This window comes from Chiloscyllium plagiosum, chromosome 3 (genome assembly GCF_004010195.1).
Source record: "Chiloscyllium plagiosum isolate BGI_BamShark_2017 chromosome 3, ASM401019v2, whole genome shotgun sequence".
In the NCBI taxonomy this organism is placed as follows: Eukaryota; Metazoa; Chordata; class Chondrichthyes; order Orectolobiformes; family Hemiscylliidae; genus Chiloscyllium; species Chiloscyllium plagiosum.
In genome coordinates, this window is record NC_057712.1 from 53,767,608 (window position 1) to 53,790,051 (window position 22,444).

General features: G+C 41.8%; 1 protein-coding gene across 4 annotated transcripts in view; it reads left to right on the forward strand.

The window, feature by feature from the left end:
* Positions 1–22,444, forward strand: part of LOC122543442 (UI-like) — a 167,913-nt gene that overhangs the window by 26,762 nt on the left and 118,707 nt on the right. Inside the window, exon 1 of one of the 4 annotated variants that reach the window (XM_043682156.1) lies at positions 7,337–7,488. The exons of 2 other annotated variants lie outside the window; for them this stretch is intronic. The gene's annotated coding sequence lies outside the window, so the exon portion shown is untranslated. Of the gene's footprint in view, positions 1–7,336; positions 7,489–22,444 lie in introns of those variants that run through there. One more of the 4 variants, XM_043682165.1, reaches the window with a different exon arrangement.

The window sequence follows — 22,444 nt, forward strand, 5'->3', positions numbered from 1 at the left end:
ATTTTGCCTAATCCTCTCCTTCTCCATAGCTATGGAGAATGTGAGGCAGTTGTGGTCACTATCACCAAAATGCTGTCCCACCACAAAATTTGATACCTGCCCCGGTTTGTTTCCGAGCACCAAGTCTAGAATGGCCCCTCCCCTCGTTGGCCTGTCAACATTTCGTGTCCTCACCTAATAGTTGTGACGTACAGCTTATTAACCTGGAAATGTGATTCTCTCTCTTTATGGCCAACCTTACTTTCATTTTTGCATCAAGATGTTTATAGATGCAGCCGTCTTCAAATGAACAACAGGTGTTGGTCTCAGCTTAACATTTATAATAACTTATAAATTGTGTGCAACAAATGAGATTTTATTCCATTGTGATGTAATCTATTACTGTTGCATACCCTAATAAAAGTCTTTCTGGCAAAATTGGCTGTAAAATGTTCCAAAAGCAACACTGGAGCTTACTGAACTCATTTCAACAAGTCAAGGTAAAATATACAATTTAATTCAGTCTTTTATAAAATTGAAATGTCAGGTGCTGACACTGCAGCTCTTGGAACAAATGAACATAAACAGTTCTTAAAAGTTTAGAATTTTCAAATGTTATCTATTGGCAGTCAACCAAAAATTAAAGGTACCCAAAGCTTCGGTGAAATTGCAAATTTCTAGGATTACTTGATTGTATGGAGTCTCATTCTAACTAATTGCTATACCAGAATACCTCCGAGTTAACACATTGTTCAAAATATTTGGTAATCTAGGAAAGAATGAGGCAGAATATGCAGATTTTACTTTTAGTCACTATTACAGATCTGCATTACTTCAAGTAGTTTTGTTGAGTAGAATATGTTCAAATATTTCCAGCATAGTTGGGAATGGAAAATATTGAAGACTTTTACAATGATGTAAAAGTTGCAAGCCTTGCACTTGATTGAATTTTTTAGTAAATTTCATTTCAGTATTAACTGTTGCGTTCACACTAGGGTTATTGCTCATTTAAATGAAATTTGAATGAAAAAGTTAAATTGTTACACTCCATAACAAAGTATTTGACCACAGAAATATTCATAACATTCACATATTCAAATATGGAAATGTAATTTTCGTTTTACAAAAACGTCTCATGTAATACCAATTCATCCAAGCTAAACCTGCCCCAAATATTTTGGGTTAATATTTCTATAAGTCTTAAGGCATATCTTCTTTCTCTTATTTTAATTCTGTCATACTAAACACCTTCTTAGCCTGCCATGACACCAATACAGTTCTACGTGGGTGTCATTATGTCAAATAATGCTGCATCTGCATTTCAAGTTTGTTCGAAACGGCTGTTCTATAACTGGCAGCAAAACCACTCCTAAAGTTTTGGTGCCACTAAAGTTGGAGTACCCCATTTTCTTTTTACTATATTGCCTTCAACAAGCAGTGTACAACTAAGAAGACTTAGTGATGGAAAGATCAATATTAACAAAATATGCCATCAACCAGGTAGAAAATTGGATCTAAATGAGTGGAAGCCTCCACTTCAGAAAAGCAAAGTCAAAAGGGGCATTTTTCAGATTGGTTGATTCATGCTATCCAGTTTAATAAGTGGCTGGTCTGGGAGAGAAAATAAGGTAAGTTGTGTACCAACTGAATGAACTCCAGGGCCCATTTTGCACTCTTTCCAAAATTGGAAATTCACATCAAATGAGTGGAATTACAGATTAGAAGACATGAACAAGAAATGGTACAATATGCAGGTAAGATTATTTGATAGACATCTTCACAGTGACAGCACAACATAGGGTTCTGTGCTTATGAAAACAAAGGAGACTTGAAAGCAAATGGGCATGACTTAAAGGAGAAAGTTTCATAAATTATGAGAGAAGTAGGAGCAAAAATAGGAAAAGGAATAGATTTGCTAAATCCATTTACTGTACTGAAACATACCTTTGAAATATCTACACCAAGGCTGGTATCCCATCAGCAAGTCACTCTTTATTTAATTGTGCACACTACAGTGGATGTGGCCAGACAGTTTGGATTCCGTCGGTTAACCAAGATTAGATCTTCTATGTTCATTTTTTTTTTTAATTTTGTTTTTTTTTAAACTGCTGCATCCTCCAAGGATCCTGTTCTTCCTTGAATTAGTCTTTCTTTTTATATACCGTATATACTGTTGACATTGGTTTTCATATTTCTCTCCTAATCCAGTTTCTTTCACTTTTTGTTAACTTTCAGTTTGCTAAAATGGTTAGCACTGCTGCCTCACAGCATCAGAGACCCAGGTTCAATTCCAGCCCAATTCCAGTCTGTGAAGTTTTTGCATTCTTCCCATGTCTGCATGAGTTTCTTCCAGGTGCTCCGGTTTCCTCCCACAGTCCAAAAATATGCAGGTTAGGTGCATTGGCCATGCTAAATTGCCCGTAGTGTTCAGGGATGTATAGGTTAGGTGCATGAGTCAGGCGTAGATGGGTTTGGGCAGATACTCTCCGGAGCGTTGATGTGGACTTGTTGGGCCAAGGGGCCTGTTTCCACCCTGTGTAGGGGTTTTAATTCAGATACTCACGATCAACCCTGTTGTAGAGTTCTGCAGCATGGAAAAATTCCCCTTGGCCATCCCCACTAACTCCATTTCCCTGTACTTGGCCTATATCCTTCTAAGAGGAAGTGAGGACTGCAGATGCTGGAGATCAGAGCTGAAAATATGTTGCTGGAAAAGCGCAGCAGGTCAGGCAGCATCCAAGGAGCAGGAGAATCGACATTTCGGGCATGAGCCCTTCTTCAGGAATGAGGAGAGTGTGCCAAGCAGGCTAAGATAAAAGGTAGGGAGGAGAGACTTGGGGGAGGAGTGTTGGAAATGCGATAGGTGGAAGGAGGTTAAGGTGAGGGTGATAGGCCAGGGTGGGGGCGGAGGCGGAGAGGTCAGGATGAAGGTTTAGGAAGGTGGTGCTGAGGTCGAGGGTTAGGGTTAGTCCGGGTGTCCCAGAGGTGTTCTCTGAAACGTTCCACAAGTAGGCGGCCTGTATCCCCAATATAGAGGAGGCCACATCGGGTGCAGCGGATGCAATAGATGATGTGTGTGGAGGTGCAGGTGAATTTGTGGCGGATATGAAAGGATCCCTTGGAGCCTTGGAGGGAAGTAAGGGAGGAGGTGTGGGCGCAAGTTCTGCATTTCTTGCGGTTGCAGGGGAAGATGGTGGGAGTGGAGGTTGGGTTGGTGGGGGGTGTGGACCTGATGAGGGAGTCATGGAGGGAGTGGTCTTTTCGGAATGCTGATAGGGGAGGTGAAGGAAATATATCCCTGGTGATGGGGTCCGTTTGGAGGTGGTGGAAATGACGGCGGTTGATACGATGTATATGGAGGTTGGTGGGGTGGTAGGTGAGGGCCAGTGGAGTTCTGTCCTGGTGGCACCCCCCAAGATGTCCCATAATACCCTGAAGAACTTTACACTCGGCCCGTCCAGCCCCGGGGACTTGCACCACTAGAGACAAGTGAGGGCACTGGTCAGCACTAAGGTGAAGGAGCGTCAAACCTTCTGGTGTCCTCTGGGCTGAACTGTGGCAGGTCCTCCCACAGAACTCTGCAAGCATCCTCGCCGGACGGATCCGGAGAGAACTGAGCTGTGTAAAAAGCGTGAATCTGGGCTCTGACGCCCTCCAATCCAAGATGAGGGACCTGTTGTCAGCCAGCAGCAGCACAAGTAGAAGAAAGGAGTGCCACGGTTCAGGTCCAGGAGGAGCCGAATCCGTGACCTCATGTACGCGCCCCGGTACCTGACAAGTTGCAAGTCTCCGAGCGTGATATTCTTCACTTTGTACACCCCTTGCAGGGCCGGGTCCACATTGAGCTGACTGAGACGTGACTCCAGATCGAAAACCACCTTTTCCAACTTCTCGATCCTGGATTTCTGCCTCTTTGACCCCCTCCCCCTCCCCAAAATCTACTCATAGAAGATGTGGACACGAGCCTTCACCCCCACCCCCACCATAGCCTCAGGCAGGGGAGGTCTCTTGGCTCCCTTCTCTAGCCAGCCCAGAACCAACGAAACGAGTCCTGGAACCGCTCATCCTCCAGCAGCAGGTTGTTAAAGTGCCAGTATGTGGACTCCAGCTGGGCGCTGAACAGAAGGAGTCCTGCCCACACCAGGTGATGGTCCGTACACGGCACCTGCTGCATGGAGACCACCGGAAAACAGGAGGCATATGCCTGTGAAATGTACAGGCGGTCGATTCTGGATGCTCTGACTCCAGGTCTCATGAAGATTAAGCTGATGAAGTCGAGATGGAGATTCTGTCAGACATGCACCGGGTTGAAAGACCTCAAGTCTTCCAAACTCCTCCCTGATGCCAAACCAGAACAAGCACCTCAACACCTGATAGGTGTGTCCCTGTTGGGCAGGGAGGAAGTGATAAGGTAAGGAAACCATGGTTTACTACAGAAATTGCATCTCTTGTTAAGCAGAAGAAGGAGACTTATGCATTGATGAGGCAAGATGGTTCAGATGAAGCGATGGAGAGCTACAGATCTGCTAGGAAGGATTTGAAGAGAGAGTTAAGAGCAAAGAGAGGACATGAGCAGTCTTTAGCAAATAGAATAAAGGAGAACCCTAAAGCTTTCTATAGGTATGTGAGGAATAAAAGGATGACTACAGTAGGAATAGGGCCAGTCAAAGACAGAAGTGGGAAGTTGAGTGTGGACCCTGTGGAGATTGGAGAAGTGCTAAATGAACGTTTCTCATCGGTTTTCACTCCGGAAAAGGAGAACGTTGTAGAGGAAAAGAAATGAGGTACGAGATATTTGACTAGAAAGGATTAAAATTAGTTACGAAGACGTGTTATCAATTCTAGGAGGAGTGAAAGTAGACAAGTCCTCTGGGCTGGATGGGATTTCAGAGGATTCTCTGGGAAGCTAGGGAGGAAATAACAGAGCATTTGGCTTTGATAATTGAGTCGTCATTGTCTACAGGTTTAGTACCAGAGGACTGGAGGATTGCAAATGCTGTGACCTTGTTCAAGAAGGGCAGTAGACATCACCCAGGTAATTCTAGACCAGTGAGCCTGCCTTCTGTTGTAGGAAAGGGTTTGGAAAGGATTATAAAAGATAACATTTATAATCATCTAGCAAGCAACAATTTGATTTCAGACAGTCAACATGGTTTCGTCAAGGGCAGGTCGTGTCTCTCAAATATCATTTGAGTTTTTTGAGGAGGCGATGAGAGCAGGGCAGTTGAAGTGGTATACATGGACAACAGTAAAGCCTTTGATAAGGTTCCACATGGTTATCTGTTGGAGAAAATGCAGAGGAATGGAATTGAGGGTGATTCAGCAGTTTGAATTAGAAACCGGCTTTCTGAAAGAAGGCAACGAGTGGTGGTTGATGGAAAATATTCAGCCTGGAGTACGGTTACTAGTGGTGTGCCACAAGGATCTGTTTTGGGACCACTGCTGTTTGTCATTTTTATAAATGACATGGACGTAGGCATAGGTGTATTGATTAGTAAATTTTCAGACGACACTAAAGTCTGTGGAGTAGTGGACAATTTGGAAGAACGTTATAGGTTGCAGAGGGCTTTGGATAAACTGCAGAATTGGGCTGAGAGGTGGCAAATGGAGTTCAATGCAGCTAAATGTGAGGTGATGCACTTTGGGAAGAATAACAAGAAGGCAGAGTACTGGGTCAATGGAAAGATTCTTGTAGTGTGGATGTGCAGAGGGATCTTGGAGTCCATGTACATACTTCCCTGAAAGTTGCCACCCAGGTTGATAGTGCTGTTAAGAAGGCATACGGTATGTTAGGTTTCATTCGTAGAGGGATTGAGTTCCAGAGCCGCAATGTCATGCTGCAGCTTTAAAAAATGCTAGTGTGGAATATTGTGGTCGCCATGTTTTGGGAAGGATGTGGAAGCATTGGAAAAGGTGTAGAGGAGATTTACCAGGATGTTGTCTGGTCTTATATGGAAAGGCTGAGAGACTTGGGTCTATTCTTATTGGAAAGAAGGCTAAGAGCGCATTTGATAGAGACATACGATGAAAGTCTTTTTCCTAGGATGGTCCAGGCTGCAGCACTTGCCATGGAACTGGATGTCCCAGGCAGGAACTGTTATTGGAGTCTCAGTGGTGGTTGTGGCCTAATCCAGCCCAAAATCTTTTTTAAAAGTCAATGTAGCAGCTCAAGAGCACTCTCCTAACAGTGCACTGGCTCTGGCTAGCCAGCTTAGAATCAATTCTCTAATTTCCTGGTTATAGTTCTTTTTAAATCCAAGTGGGGTGTATGTGTGTAGGCGCAAGGCACAGTGAAAACACCAAGGTAAATAACTTTGTAAACATTCCACCACCAGGGAAAGCACCCAAGTAGTCAAGGAACCAGTGACAATCAGAGCCCCATGTGGGCAATGCCTATGTGAAAGACAAAAGTGAAGGGGAGGGATTGGATCAAATCAAAATAGAGTTGGAAGGGGAAATAAAGCACTCCAGCCCACCTCTCCCAAAAGACATTGTGTGTTAATGGACACAGTGTGGTCGTTCTCCAGGGGCACCTGGACTTGAACATAACTACAGGGCAAACAGTCAGACATAACAACCCCGTCCACGTCCTGCCTGGACCTGTTTATAATCGCCTAGTTATACATTGGTTAATTTTTTTTCTTTAATGCGCGTACGCTACTGTTGTACAGCAGTAGTGCTTATTTTTCCTCCACAGCACCCATGTTGTGTGCATGTGTAAGTGTAGGAGTCAGTAAAAACAAAATAAAGCATAATTTTATTAAATATTTCCACCACCAGGAAAAAAAGAACCCAGGCAGTCAGTGAACCAGTAACAGGCAAAGCCTGAAATAAGCAATGCTTACATGAAAACAAAAGGGAGGGGAAGGGGAGGGTAGGGATTTAATCAAAATAAAATTGGAGGGGGGAAGTAAAGTAATCCACTGTTTATGGTTCTCCCCTCTCCCTAAAGTCATCAAGAATGTTGGTGGACACTGCATGCTCCTTCTCCAGCGACACCTGGTCTTGAATGTAATTGTGGAAAGGGGTAGACAATCAGCCTTAACGCACTGCCTGGAACTGTTAATAATCTCCTGGTTATTTTTTTTTTCAATACAAATATCTCTCTTAGTAGTTAACTTGTGGACTATGTACCACACCTTTCCTTGTGCTACCTGAACTGATGCCAATTTAGTCAGGGTGGTATACATAAAGAAAACGCACAACTGTGGATTCTTGTCCTTGCATTTATAAATTTTTATTTTGATTTGATTTTTGATTATTTATTACTGCCATGTATACTGAGATATAGTGAAAACTGTTGTCTTACATGCTTTATAGGCAGATCATACTATACAAGTGCATCAGGATACAATGTTACGCCTGCCAAGAAGATGCAGAGAGAGATCAGCATTAACATTTAAGAAGTCCATTCAAAAGTCTGATAACAGTGGAAACGGTGTTCATGAATCTGTACGTGAATTATATCTTCTGCCTGATGGAAGAGAGTAATCTCAGTCACCACAAATAGTTGAGTGATCAATTAGATATCAACGTTGATTTATTTGTCTTTGTGATTTTATTGTACCATCATGACCCAGATGAGAGGAGAGCACTGTAACTCTAATTCCACAATGCAGATTGCATCATAAAGTTGAGTATATTTTGCGACCATGATAGTACAGGAAGACAGTCTTGCCTGATGGCACTGATATTCTTAATATGCACCTAGAAATGAGGTCAGCACCTACACTGCTAATAGGTGTAACAAAAATACCAAAAAAACTATGAATGCTGGAAATCAAGCTGGTAGTCAATCGCCGTAGAATTTTATATGGTAAAGGGAATGATTAGAGGTCTTGTGGCCGAAACTATCCCAACCTATTCTCAAAGTATGATTCAAACAAGAACTGAAATTGCTGGACGAACTCGGTCTGCCAGCATCTGCCAATAGACTTATATCTGATCCTGCTGATGTGATCTTTGCACTTGCCAGAGCTATTGCCTGATCCACCTGGCTCTGGCTCTCCCACAGTGAGCTCATCTCACTGTCCAACTAGACACCCTCCACCCCCTTGTGAGCTCAGCTCTCTGAAGTGCTTGACCCTCTGTTCTGCCATGAAGTCCGCTTGCACCTGACCTCTCCCACGATGAGCTCATGAGAGAAATTCTTGAAGTTTCTATGATCAGATTGGAGAAACAAACTCACTTGCATTTGACAAACCTGTCTGCCCCTTTGACTTTCTTTCCCACTTATTTTTTCTTTTGCCTTAAACAATCGAAATAAAATTTATTTTAGCCAAGTTATGCCTTTTATCACTTCCTCACCTACACTCCTAGCTTCTCCAGGCCCTCTGCAGCCTGTCCCTCCTCCTATCTTTGTCATCTACAAACTTAGTAACAATGCCATCAGTCCCTTCATCCAGATCATGAATATGTAGTGCGAGTAGTTGTCCCAACATTGACTCCTGTGGAATTCCACTAGTTAGCTGCTACTAGCCTGAAAAAGACCCCTTTATCTGTACACTCTGCCTTCTGCCAATCAGCCAGTCCTTATCTATGCCTTGTCCCTAACACCATGGGCTGTTTGTTTTTTTTTAAGCAGCTTCCTATGTGGCACCTTGTCTAAGGCTTTCTGGAAATCCAAATAGATCACATTCACTGACATTCCTTTATTTAATTTATTACCTCCTCCAATGATTCCAACAGATTCATCAGATGTTGACTGAAGCCGTGCTGACTCAGCCCTATTTTGCCATGCACTTTCAAGTACTCTGCAATTTCATCCTTAATGATGGTCTCCAAAGTAATTAAATTACCAAAATCAAGCTAACTGGCCTGTAATTTCCCAACTTTCCCCCTTCCTCCCCTCTTAAGCTGAAGTGTTTTCTCTGAGCCATTTTCCACTCCTTTGGGATCGACCCTGACTCCAGTGATTCCTGAAACACTGCCGCCAATGCTTCCACAGTCTCCTCAGCTATCTTGTTCAGACCCTTGGGATGTAGTACATCAGGTCTGGGTGATTTATCCACCTTCAGACCTTTTCAGCCTCTCCAGGAGCTTCTCCTTAGTGATGGCCAATGCACTCATCTCTGGCCCCTGATTCTTCTAAAGGTCTGATATTCTACTGGTGTCTTCTGTCATGAAAACTGATGCAAAACATCTATTCAGTTCCTTGGCCACTTCTTGGTTCCCTACTGCTACTTCTCCAGCTTTGCTTTACAGTGGTCCAACATCCACTCTTGCCTCTCGCACCTTTTTGTTTATTTTTATATATATTATATTATATTATATATAACTCTTGCAATCTTTTATTAGCTAGCTTATCCTTATGTTTCATCTTCTGCCCTTTCTTTTATTTGTCCTGTGCTGATTTTTAAAGAATTCCCATCCCTGTGGCTTACTACTAATCTTCCTCATATTCCATGCTTTCTCTTTTGCTGTTATGCTGCCCCTTTCTTCCCTCCTCAGCCATGGTTGTCTCGTCGTCCTCTTAGTATGCTGCTTTCTCCGCTGTCAAAATGTGCTAGAAAAGCACAGCCGGTCAGGCAGCATCCAAGCAACAAGAGAATTGATGTTTTGAGCATCCGGAATGTCCCCCATGAATTTCAGCTGTGCCTCTGGAATTACACCCAGAAGCTTCTGTCTTGCTGCTCCATCGTCTTCCATGCTGGGCTTCCCCTCCAGTTAACTCTGGCCTGCTCCTCCCTCATGTCTTTGTAGCTACCTTTACTCAATTGTAAAACCATTACATCTGATTCCAACTTCTCCCTCAAATTGCGCAGTGAATTCTGTCATATTCCATCCAGTGGTTCCTTCACTAATCAAACTCCATAATCGAATCTGCCTGATGGTACATCACCAAACGCAGAATTACATGTTCCCTAGTGAGCTGTACCATGTTATGCTCCAAACAACTGTCTCAGAAACATTGCATAAATTCCTTTTACTTGAGGTCTGCTACCAGTCTCATTTTCCCAGTCTACCTTTTGAAGTCCCCCATGATTTTTGACATAGTGCCATTTTTACATGCCTTTTCTATTTCCTAATTTGTTCCCCTTCCCCACATCCTGACTACTGCTTGGAAGCCTATACACAACTCCCATTGGGGCCTTTTTACCTTTTGTGGATCCTCCACTCTACTGAAATAGATTCTCTGCCAGCCAAACCTGTATTGCTTCTTGCTATGGATTTAATTTCATTTCTAACAAGGCAACCCCACTCCCATGCCCATCTGCCCTGTCCTTTCAATGGAACGTCTATCCTCATCCCTTTGCAGCCACTTGGCTGTGATGCCCACAACATCATACTCACCAATTTCAATATGCGCTGCAGGTTCATTTATTTTGTTTCAGAAGTATGAGTGTTTAAGTATGACACCCTCAGTGCTGCCTTGACCCAACTCCTTCTCCTAGTTATCCCCATAACTGTGTCCTGATGTTTTCCATACTTTCTGATCTACTACTCGTCTTGGAAACTTTAACAACCTCTCCTGAGCCCATCCCATCCAAGCTTTCCCGCAATTTTCAAAGCCACTGAATTTTCACAATATATGAATTAAAGTTCTATCTGCAGCCCGAGTTGTTCGCTTTACCAGGACATGATTCAGGTGAACCTCATCCCATCAGACAGTTGCCTCCTTCCCTGATACTGGTGCCAGTATCCCATGAATTAAAACACATTTCTCCCAAACCAATCTTTGATCCATGCATTTAATTTATTCAATTCGGTTGACCATTTGATTGTGGCTCAGGCAGTAATCAGAGAATTCTTACCTTTTTTGCTTCTACTTTTAATTTTCGCCCCTTGCTGTTATTTTGTCTTAGCAGGACCTCTTTCCTTTTTCTATCTATATCAGTGGTACCTACATGCATCATGACAACCAGATCTTTCACCTGTCACTCCAAGTTGAGACCCTATGGGTTCCAGGCAGGCAACATAGCGTTTCGACACTCAATCCTGGTCACCGAGAACAGTGTCCATACCCCTGACTATACTATACTGGATTGTAACTATATTTCTCTTTTCTGTTTCCCCCCCCCCCCCCCCCCCCTTTGAATGTCTGCCTATTCTGCTGTGCTATGGTCAGTTTGCTCATCCTCTGTACAGCCCCTGTTCTCAACCACATAGGGAGCAAGAATCATTTAGGGAGCAAACATTTAGAAAAGCTCAAGGGCTGAGGCTCCTTCAGTGCTGTCTTCTGGATACCTCTACCTGCCTTGCTTATATTCATACCCTCCTGTCCCTGACCGCAAACACCAAACCAGCACGCACATACGCGTGTACACACACACATTTCAAGTGAGGAGAAGGGAAGTTGTGGTAGGAAGATAGATTTCTCTTTGCAGTGGTTCACTTTTTAAATAAACATTTCCTGATCATTGGTTATTTTGGAAGTTTAAAAGTGAAGTCTGTCAATCTGTTGTTTTTGCACATGTGGTCAAGCCACTAATTATGTAAGATTGTGTCTCCCAAGATCTCGGACAACTTGTTCAGGTTAAGTGACAGTCAGTTCTATCAATCACATTTTCAAAAGAATGATAAGATTTCACCCTGTTCTTGTAGGCAAAGTATTTCAGAATCTAGAGACATGAGTTGATCAGCTTATTCTGATTTTTTTCTCAAATGAAAAATCCAAGCAGACTCTAAAATGCCAAACATAGTTTGGAGAACAGCCATAAAGCCTAGTTGTAAAACTGTCAAGTGTTTTCTCTGAAGCGAACTTAAGCAACATAGACCAGAAGTTTTTGGAACCATGTGATTTCTAACAAATGTCTTGTTCTAAGAAAATGTTCTAATATGTGTTTCCATTGACCTTTCATAGAACATAGAACAGTGCAACACAGTACAGGCTCCTTGGCCCTCAATGTTGTGCCGGCCTTTTATCCTTCTGTAACATCAGTCTAACCTACATGCTCTTTATTATACTAACATCCGCGTGATTATCCAAGAGTCTGTTAAATACCCCTAATGTACCTTAGCGAGTTTTGAGAAGATTTGTAGCTCAGGTTGAGATTCTGGATGGAGGTTTGCTTACTGAGCTGTAAGGTTCATTTTCAGACGTTTCGTCACCATACTGGGTAACATCTTCAGTGAGCCTCTAAATGAAGTAAAGATGCTATAGCCTACTTTCTATTTATATGTTTGGGTTTCCTTGGGTCCAGTCATCTGGCACTACTCCAGTAGACAGTGAGGATGCAAAGATCATTGCCAAAGGTGCAGCAATCTCGTCCATTGCTTCCTGTAGTAACCGAAGGTATATCCCGTCTGGCCCAGGGAATTTATTTGTCTTTGTTTTCAAAATACTTACGCTAGAACAGGTTAATGCGCTATCAGTCTGATTGATGATAGAACATAGAACATAGAACAATACAGCGCAGTACAGGCCCTTCGGCCCTCGATGTTGCGCCGATCCAAGCCCACCTAACCTACACTAGCCCACTATCCTCCATATGCCTATCCAATGCCCGCTTAAATGCCCATAATGAGGGAGAGTCCACCACTGCTACTGGCAGGGCATTCCATGAACTCACGACTCGCTGAGTAAAGAACCTACCCCTAACATCTGTCCTATACCTACCCCCCCTTAATTTAAAGCTATGCCCCCTTGTAATAGCTGACTCCATACGTGGAAAAAGATTCTCACTGTCGACCCTATCTAAACCCCTAATCATCTTATACACCTCTATCAAGTCGCCCCTAAACCTTCTTTTCTCCAATGTAAACAACCCCAAGTGCCTCAGTCTTTCCTCATACGATCTTTCGACCATACCAGGCAACATCCTGATATCCTCAAAAATGACATGGTCCCTCTCCGTAGTGAATACTGAAGCAAAGTATTCATTCAGGACCTCCCTTACCACTCTGATTCCAGGCCAAGTTTCTTTAAAATAAAACGGGCAACTCCACAAATCTTAAAACTCAAGTCCACAAAAATGATTAACTATGAAGTCTCTTTATAACATTTAAGAGATCTTGCATAGTTTCAATAAAGTCTGCTAGTCTTACATAATGATTGTAGGGAGATACTATTTTACAGTGGCACAGTAGCTCAGTGGTTAGCAGTGTTACGTCACTGCACCAAAGACCAGGGTTCAATTCCAGCCTTGGGTGACTATCTGTGGCATTTCCACATTCTCCCTGTGTTTGCTTGGGTTTCCTCCAGGTGCTCCGGTTTCCTCCACAGACCAAAAATATGCAGTTTAGGTGAATTGGCCATGCTAAATTGCAGAGTGTTCAGGAATGTGTTGGTTAGGTGCATTTGTCGGGGTAAATGTAGAGTAGTGGGCTGGGGGAGTGGTGTGGGTGGTTTGCTCTTTTGGAGGGTCAGTGTGGACTTGTTGGGCCAAAGGGCCTGATTCTACAATGTAGGGATTCTATGATTCTAACCAAGCCTTGTGACCTCAACATTTTTTCTCCAGAATTGACAGTTTGTCGTTAGATTTTGTGTGTGTAAGATATCTGAAACTGTGTTCTTAAGAATTTGAATTATGACACAAAATATGATAGATATGTATGTGTACCTTTTGGATATGACATTCAGTGCAAAGAAAATGTTAGCAGCTATTTTTATAAAGCAGTCTACAGCAGGCAGTTGGATAAGTTCAAAGTAACCTGGCAGCACCAACTTGGTTTTTTTTGAAAGGGTAATCATGTTTGAACATATTATTGGAGTTCAATTGAAAAAATAAAACCTGCTTTGGATAAAGGGAACCAGTGGATGTATTGTTCCTTAGATTTGTGACACAGAATGGTTAAGAAGATGCATAGCACGCTTGTCTTCATTAGTCCAGATCATCGAGTAAAGAAGTTTAGATGTCGTGTTGAGGTTGTACAGGACATTGGGGAAGCCACTTTTGGAATACTGTGTAAAGTTCTGGTCGCCCTGCTTTAGGAAGGATATTAAGTTGGAGAGGGTTCAGAAAAAAATTTACCAGAATGTTTCTGGGGCTACAAAGTTTGAATTATAAGGAGAGACCGGATAGGCCAGGACTTTTTGCTGCGGAGCATAGGAGGTTGAGGGGTCACCTTTATAAAAGTTTATAAAATCATGAGGGCCGTAGTTAAGATGAATAACGAAGGTGAGGGGTGTTCAAAACTAGGGGGCATATTTTTTAGTGTGACAAGAGAAACGTTTAAAGGGGACCGGACAGGCAACTTTTACACACACAGGGTAGTTTGTGTGTGGAATGAATTACCAGAGGAAGTGGTCAATGTAGGTGCAGTTGCAACATTTAAAAGCCATTTGGACAGATACATGAATAGGAAAAGTTTAGAGGGATATGGCCAAATGCTGCTAAATGGGACTATATTAATTTAGAATATTGGCATGGACTAAAGGTCTGTTTCTGTGCTGTACTATGTTTCTAAGATGCAAGATGTGGAAAAAGAGGAAAATAGTAACTTGGAATTTAAAACTATTTTGCAAGAAGGAAACAGTAGGAGTTAAGAACAGTTGGAGGAAGGTAGTGTTAACTCGCTGGTTCTCTCTGGGATGTTTGCCCAACATTGCAGCTTCCAATGATTGGGCTTCCTGCTACCTTGCATAACTTAATTGAATGGGGTTCCTGGATCGCATTTTAATTTGTTGCCTCCAGAACAATCATGCTGGATGTCCCATCATGGTACCTTCAGTGTTGCCAGCAAAAGGAAATAAAGTGTCCTTTAACATAGCAACATAACATTTACAAGTGTTTATTTTTATTAAGAAGCAATGAGAGATACTTTGTTTCATGATAAATGCTGTTAGAAGGATAATAGTCCAATACAGTAGCCAAAACATACAGACAAAGTTAAGCATCATTGTCATAGCACCTATGAAAAGTATAGAAAAACTCAGGGCACTGTTTTACATGTTAACCCATTCATTTCAGAATGATGCTACGTTTGTTTTTTATACGACCACAGTTCATTTAGAAAGTATATCTTAAGTTTAGCTGTATTTTCATTTATTGTTATTTCTGAAAATTCCATTCCACTTAAATTACAAACCTGGATACAAGCAAAAAAAAGCCAATGGTATCTAATTATGATTGGAGTTATCTCACTAGTGTCATTCGAATTTTTTTTTCCTGTCAATGTTTCTACATAATCTTCAGTTTTCTTTACCTGTTGTAAAACTTACTGTTATGGGGTGAATGCAAAAACATTCTTAGCTGGAAGTTCTCAAGTTCAAGTTAACAAAGATTATCCATGTTGAAACTTTATTTTGCCTAAATGGTCTGACTACTACCTGGCTCATAAAGAAACTGTTCCTAACTATCAACTGTACAATTTTGTTCTATGAATAAGTTTGATTTGTTTTATAAATAGAGGTGTCGCTGTAATAACTGAGTCACACTTAAGTGTGTAATTTTGGATTCCTCATTGTAGAGGAACAAAATAGTTGCATTCATGGTGCATCTTTTCTGACCTCACAACATCGTGCTTTTTAGCTAATGAGTATTTCAGCCATTATTCTTTTACTCTTGACTCCAACCAGTCAAGAGTTCTCACATGGGCAAAAAAGGAATGAGGCCCTGCAACAGGAATTTAGAGAGGTAGTAGATTTACAAAACACCTGTGAGGCTTCTGTTCTGTGGATTATTCCAGTGGGTCTGTGTTCTTGTCTATAAGGATAGGAAGATAGGTCAGATGAATGCGTGGCTAAAAGGGTGGTGTAAGAGGGAGGTCTTTAGATTTTTGGATCATTGTGACAGCTTCTGGGATAAGTGGCATCTCAAAGCTGGACAGATTGCATCTGAACCAGAATGAGTTCAACTTCCTTACTGTTTGCTCATGCTGTTTGGGAGGTTTTAAAATAAGTTGGTGGGGTAAGGAGCACAGAGTAGAGCTGAAGTGAGGAGCAAGGTTCGGTTAGATGTAGAAGGAATACTGGGACAATCCAGCAGGTGAAAAAGACATGAACATAATAAGGATCGGAAAGCTAAATTGTATCTATTGTAATGGGAGGAGCCTGTCTGGTAAGGCACATGAACTCCAGAGCATTGATAAGGACAGGGAATTTGATATTGTCACAGTCATTAAAACATGGTTGGAGGAAGGAGAAAACTAGCGGCTCAACATGCTAGACATGTTTCAGAAATGTGAGAGAAATGGGGGATTGCTTTATTGATGGAGGTCATCCCTGCAGTCTTGAAAGAGAATGTGTTAGAAGGCTCTTCAAATATGGTCACCTAAGTAGACCTTGGAAATAAACAAGGGAACGTCACTTTTCTGGGATAATACTATAGGCCTCCCAACAGTCAAAGGGGGATAGAGGAGGTGATATGTAGGAAAATTGCAAAAAGGTGTGAGAGGAATAAGGTTTTAGTAGGGGGTTTTAACTAAGATTGCTTTGCTGTGAAAGGGTTAGAGGGGGTGGAATTTTTAAACTGCATCCAAGAGAACTTTTTGTGCCAGTATGTAGATACTCCTACTAGAGGTAGGCAGTGTGAGACCTAATCCTAGGAAATGAAGTCAATCAAGTGGTTAAAACTCTAATTGGTGAGCATTTTGGGAATAATGATCTTAACTCAGTAAGTTTCAAAGCCATTATGGAAAGATAGAAGAATTATGCAGAAGCTAAGTGTCTAAATTGGGGTATCCCAATTTCAATACCATTAGACAGCATCTGGCAAACATAGACTGGGAGCAGCTACTTACAGGTAAGTCTACATTTGGAAAGTGAGAATCTTCTAAGAGTAGTATAGTGAGAGTTCTGGGGCAGGGTGTTTAATGTAAGGATAAAGAGCAAGGACCTCAATCTAGGGAATCCTGTATGTCAAGGGATATAAACATGGAAATGTGTTGCTGGAAAAACGCAGCAGGTCAGGCAGCATCTAGGGAACAGGAGAATCGACGTTTCGGGCATTAGCCTGAAGAAGGGCTAATGCCCGAAACGTCGATTTTCCTGTTCCCTAGATGCTGCCTGACCTGCTGTGCTTTTCCAGCAACACATTTCCATCTCTGATCTCCAGCATCTGCAGACCTCACTTTCTCCTCAAGGGATATAAACAGTTTGATTTTACTTTTAAAGAAAAGGAAGCATATGCTAGATACAGAGCATTAAAATGGAGAGGCCCTTAGAAGTGCAGAGAATATGGAAGTCCTTTTTTAAAAAAATTTAAGCAAAGACTGGCCGCAAAATGTCTTTGGCAGGTAGGATTAAGGTAACCCCCAAGGCATTTTATACGTATATAAAGGATTACTAGGAAAAGCCTGGAGTTTGTTAGATATCAAAGGGGCAATTTGTACGTGGAACCAAAGGATGTGTGTGAGATCTTAAATGATGATTTCTGTTCTAATTTCGCAAAGGAGAAAGACATTGTAGCTGGAGATTTTAGTTGGGATGGTGAAGTTCAAGAACATGTTAAGACTAATAAAGAGGAGGTCTCCGATGTTTAAGCAGGCATAAAGGTGTATAAATCCCTCAGGCCATTTGAGATGGATCTCAGGCGGCTGAGGGGGGGAGATTACTGTGGTCCTAGCAGGAGTATTTAATACTTCACAGGCTACAAGTGAAGTGTCAGATGACTAGAAATCAGCTCTTATGGTTCCTTTGTTCAAGAACAAGAGACAAGTCAGGTAATTTCAGTCCGCCTAGTCTGACATCCATGTTTAGGAAATTATTGGAAAAAATTTTGAGGAATAGGATTAATAACAGTTAGGGCAGGAATTCTTCGGATTGAGGGCAGCTCAGCAGTTAGCACTGCTGCCTCACAGCGCCAGGGACCTAGGTTCGATTCCAGCCTTGAACAGCTATGTGGAGTTTTTCCTGTGTTCGCACTGGTTTCCTCCCACGGTCCAAACATGTGCAACTTAGGTGAATTGGCCATGCTAAATTTCCCATAGTGTCCAGGGATGTGCAGGCTAGGTGGATTAACTATGGGTGGGGTTAGGGGGATAAGGTCAGGGGCTAGGTCTGGCTTCAAACTCTGGGTGAAAAAGATTTCCACAGAACCTCTAAACCACTTACTCCTCACCTTAAACCTATGCCCTCTGGTCTTAGAAATGTCTGCCATGGGGAAATGATTCTGGCATCAACTAAACTGGGCTTCAGTGAACAGATTATTTGTGAGTAAATGCTGTTTGAAAGAATTGTTGATGACCTCTTTAACCAGTTTTCTGATAACTGAGTAGATTGTTGGGGCAATAACTGGCTGGATTGGATCAGTACTATTTTTGATGTACAGGCAATCTAACATCCTTCGCTAGTCTTGCTAATCTGAATCCAGGTTCATGACAATGTGGTTGATTCTTAATATCCTTGGAAATAGCCTAGTAGGGGACTCGGTTGTACTCGAGGAAACTGGTGACCAACCTCTGAAGATGAGTCATATTGAACTTAAAATGTCAATGCTGTTTCTGTCTCCACAGATGCTGCCAGAGCTGCTGAGTTTCTAAAGCATTCAGTATTTGTTTCATGGGTGTTTGTTTCATCACTATATTTCTAGGTACAAACAACATCCTTGTAACTCAATTGTAGCTTATGATATCTTGTTATAAATCCAAGTTCTAGAAATCCAATCACTAGTCACTGAACAGAATTTAAAGTATAATTTTAATGTGTCATAAGATAATGCTCGAAACCCACCTCTCCAGTCCCACTGCAGTTTCAGCTATTGCCAGCTAGTGTGACCACTCCCAAGCTGGGTCAAAATGCAGTCATGATGGATTCACCAGGACCTGGAAGAAAGGCGTAGAGAATTTCCACTGAGAGGAGAGAGACAGCACAGAGCCCTCCCTGACACAGGACAAGATGACAACATGATATGCTCCTGCACCCATCCCCTTCTCCAACTCCATCACCTCCTGGTTTCCATTCAAAACAATGAGGAGCTCAGCAAGTTGCTTGGGTGGCTCACTGTAGTACAGGGGTCCTGCCCAACATCAGGCGATGCTGCTGACTTTGTTAACTAGATATCTTGAAAAAGTCAGAAAAAAATGTATGGGAGAGAGGGGGAACTGTGATTAGAGAAACTGGAGGAGCAAAATGGGGCAAACAGAACCTGCAGTTGGAGGAGTAGCTCCTCACAGATTCAGTCACCCTAGGCTTACTGCTCCTCCAGTCAATGTACATAGTAATGATACTTCTTGAATTGTTCATCATTGCATCTTCAGGGTTCATTGTGATGTTTCCAGGATTAATTCGCCTGTTGCCCCTATATAATTTGAATCCTGGTTGCAAAAGCACTTGATAAGAAGTCTTTGTTTAAAGGGCAGATGCTGCTACACCACCATTTTGACAGAGAGCGGAAGGACGAAATGTCATAAATATATGTTACAATTGTTTTGACAGATGACTACTAATTTCCCTGACAGGATGTATGCATCCCCTGCCAAAAACGACACTCTTCGCGCCAGACACAGCCCATATGTCACTGACAAATTGCAGCTTGAGCCAGTGTCAGCAGGAGCATTTGCTTCTGCTTGCTTTTTTAATGCAATAGTTTGAAATTGTAGTGTCCATCTTTCAACGGACTGTAGTGTAAGAAGTCAAGCAAATAAAGATAGAATACTAAATATTGCATTAAGCTGCTTTACTTTAGAGAATCATTTTGATGATTTCAGCATACTATGATTTTGACTTAGAATATAGAACAGTACAGCACAAGAATAGCCTCTTCGGCCCACCATGTCTATGCCTTCCATGATGCCATTTTAAATTAATCCTAATTTATTAGACCAAGTTATCACGTAGTTGAATAGGAAACTCTTTTTATAAATGCTTTGTCATAAAATGCTTGAATTTGTTTGCTGTATTCTTCAGAGCATATCCGCATCTTTCATTGTTACAGAGGATGACGCATTTATAGCCCTTGTTAAAAATGTCTCATACAGTTGTGGGCGGCATGGTGGCTCAGTGGTAACCCTGGTGCTGTGAGGCAGCAGTGCTAATCGGTTTGATTCCAGCCTCTGGCAACTGTCTGTGTGGAGTTTGCACATTCTCTCTGTCTGCATGGATTTCCTCCGGGTGCTCTGGTTTCCTTCCACAATCCAAAGATGTGCAGGTTAGGTGAATTGGCCATGCTAAATTGCCCAGAGTGTTAGGTGCATTACTCAGAGGGGAATGGGTCTGGGTGGGTTACTCTTCCGAGGGTCGGTTGGGCCGAAGGGCCTGTTTCCACACTAGTTAATCTAATCAATCTTTCTGATATTTCACTAAAATGGGTTGACTGATAGTGAATCTAAAACCATGGCATTGAAAAATATCTGAAAATTACTAAAATACTTATTTTCCATAATTCTCTCAATTAGTTTTAGTCTATCACAGATTTCGAGCCCAGCAGTGTAGGGAGAACAAGGCCATATGTGAAAAGCCCACAGTATGGAGAGACTGCAGACTGTAGATGGACTGTAATATTTATATTTTAATTTTTTTGTCTTCCTAATTTATACTATAAAGAACTGTAATGTAGAACTTTTAACTTTTCTCTTTCTATTTCTCTCTCTTTTTTTTGTACCTAATCTATTTTAGTACCTAAAATTTGTACCTAGATTCCTTGTACCTAAGATGAAGCCTTGTGTGGTGGCATTATCCACATTTCACTGTAGTCCTGTACTTTGTACTTGACTACACGTGACAGTAACCCTAATTCTAATTCTGTTTCATTACAACAACACTTGGATTGATGTAATGCCTTAAATGTGATTTAAAATATCCAAGCATTCGTGGGAGTGCTATAAGCCATAATATGGTACTGAAGAGCATAAGATGATGTTCATGCAAGGCCAGCATTTGTTACCCAGCCCTAATTGTCCTTGAAATGAGTGGCTTGCTCCGCCATTGAGGCAGTCAATCATATTGCTGTGGGTTTGGAATAACTTGAGGGTCAGACTGGATAAGGATAGCACATTTTCCTTCCCTAAATGGTATTTGAATCCATGTCTCCATTGCATTAGCCTGGGCTGTATCTTAAAGGAGGAAGGCAAGATAGAGTGACTAGGGAGTTTAGAGAAGAATCTGTAGAGCGTTGGATTTGTCAGCTAAAGACATGTCTCCAATGGTGAATCAATTGAAATCATATGTTCACAGAAGCAGAGCAAAACCATGGAGGGATTTTGAAAACAAAGATAAGAAATGTTTAAAAAAGGATGGCTTAACCAGGAATTAGTGCAAATCAGTGAGCACAGGGTGGATGGGTGAATTGGACTTGATGTGAGTTAGGAGAAAGTGAGGACTGCAGATGCTGGAGACCAGAGTTGAAAAATATGATGCTGGAAAAACACAGCAGGCCAGGCAGCATTTGAGGAGCAGGAGAATCGACGTTTCGGGCATAAGCCCTTCTTCAGGAATGTGAGTTAGGATATGGACACCATATTTCTAGCATAGTTCAAATTTATGCAGGGCAGAATGTGAGAGGCTGGCCAGAAGGACTTTGGTATGCATGAATCTAGATGTAGGCCTGGTATGAATGAACAGTTCAGATACAGGAGCAGAGTCATCAATGTTATAGAGGAAATTGACATTCTTAGTGTTGGCATTCTTAGTGTTGGCATGAATGTGGTTGGAAGCGAATCTCTTGTCAGATACTACATCAAAGTTGTAAATAACTTGACTGTAGCTGAATCACTTTACCTGAAAGTCTTTGTCCCATTTTGGTCCATAACTGAAAATATCAAAAAAGAAAAGATGTGGTCTTTAGAAGTGATATTACCATTAAACCCCAACCTGTACATAAAAACATAGCAGCTAGGAACAGAAGGAAATAATTCCAAAAATTTGCTCTATCATTCAGTAACATTAAGACTAATAATTTACATCAACTCAATTTTCCTCATACTGTTCACATATCCTTTGATTCTTTTGTTCCTTGTCTTGAATGCACTCGAACTGAAAATCCATTCCGAGTTGGAGTAGAAAACTACAAAACGACTCCACCTTCAGAGTGAAGAAATTTCTCCCTGGTTCCGAATGATAATCATGAGGTTATGGAACCTAGTTTTGCAATTTGAAGAGCGTGAGCAGCCTTTCGTGATCTGCACTGTCAAGCTGTTAAATAATTTTATTTCTTTAAATGCAATCATCTCTTATTCTCTTGTATGCCAGAGAATATAGGTCCAGGCTTTTCAATTACAGCAATAATGTTGGTGCCTGAAGTTGAACAAATTATGTTCTGCTGCAAATTATTCTCCAGTTGAAAGCAGAGGAAATTTAATACACATCAGTTAGTAAGTTTGCAGATGACACCAAAATTGGAGGTGTAGTGGACAGCAAAGAAGGTTACCTCCGATTACAACAGGATCTTGATCAGTTGGGTCAATGGGCCGAGAAGTGGCAGATGAAGTTTAATTCAGATAAATGCGAGGTGCTGCACTTTGGGAAAGCAAATCATAGCAGGACTTATACACTTAATGGTAAGGTCCTAGAGAGTGTTGCTGAACAAAGAGACCTTGGAGTGCAGGTTCATAGCTCCTTGAAAGTGGAGTCGCAGGTAGATAGGATAGTGAAGAAGGCGTTTGGTATGCTTTCCTTTATTGGTCAGAGTATTGAGTACAGGAGTTG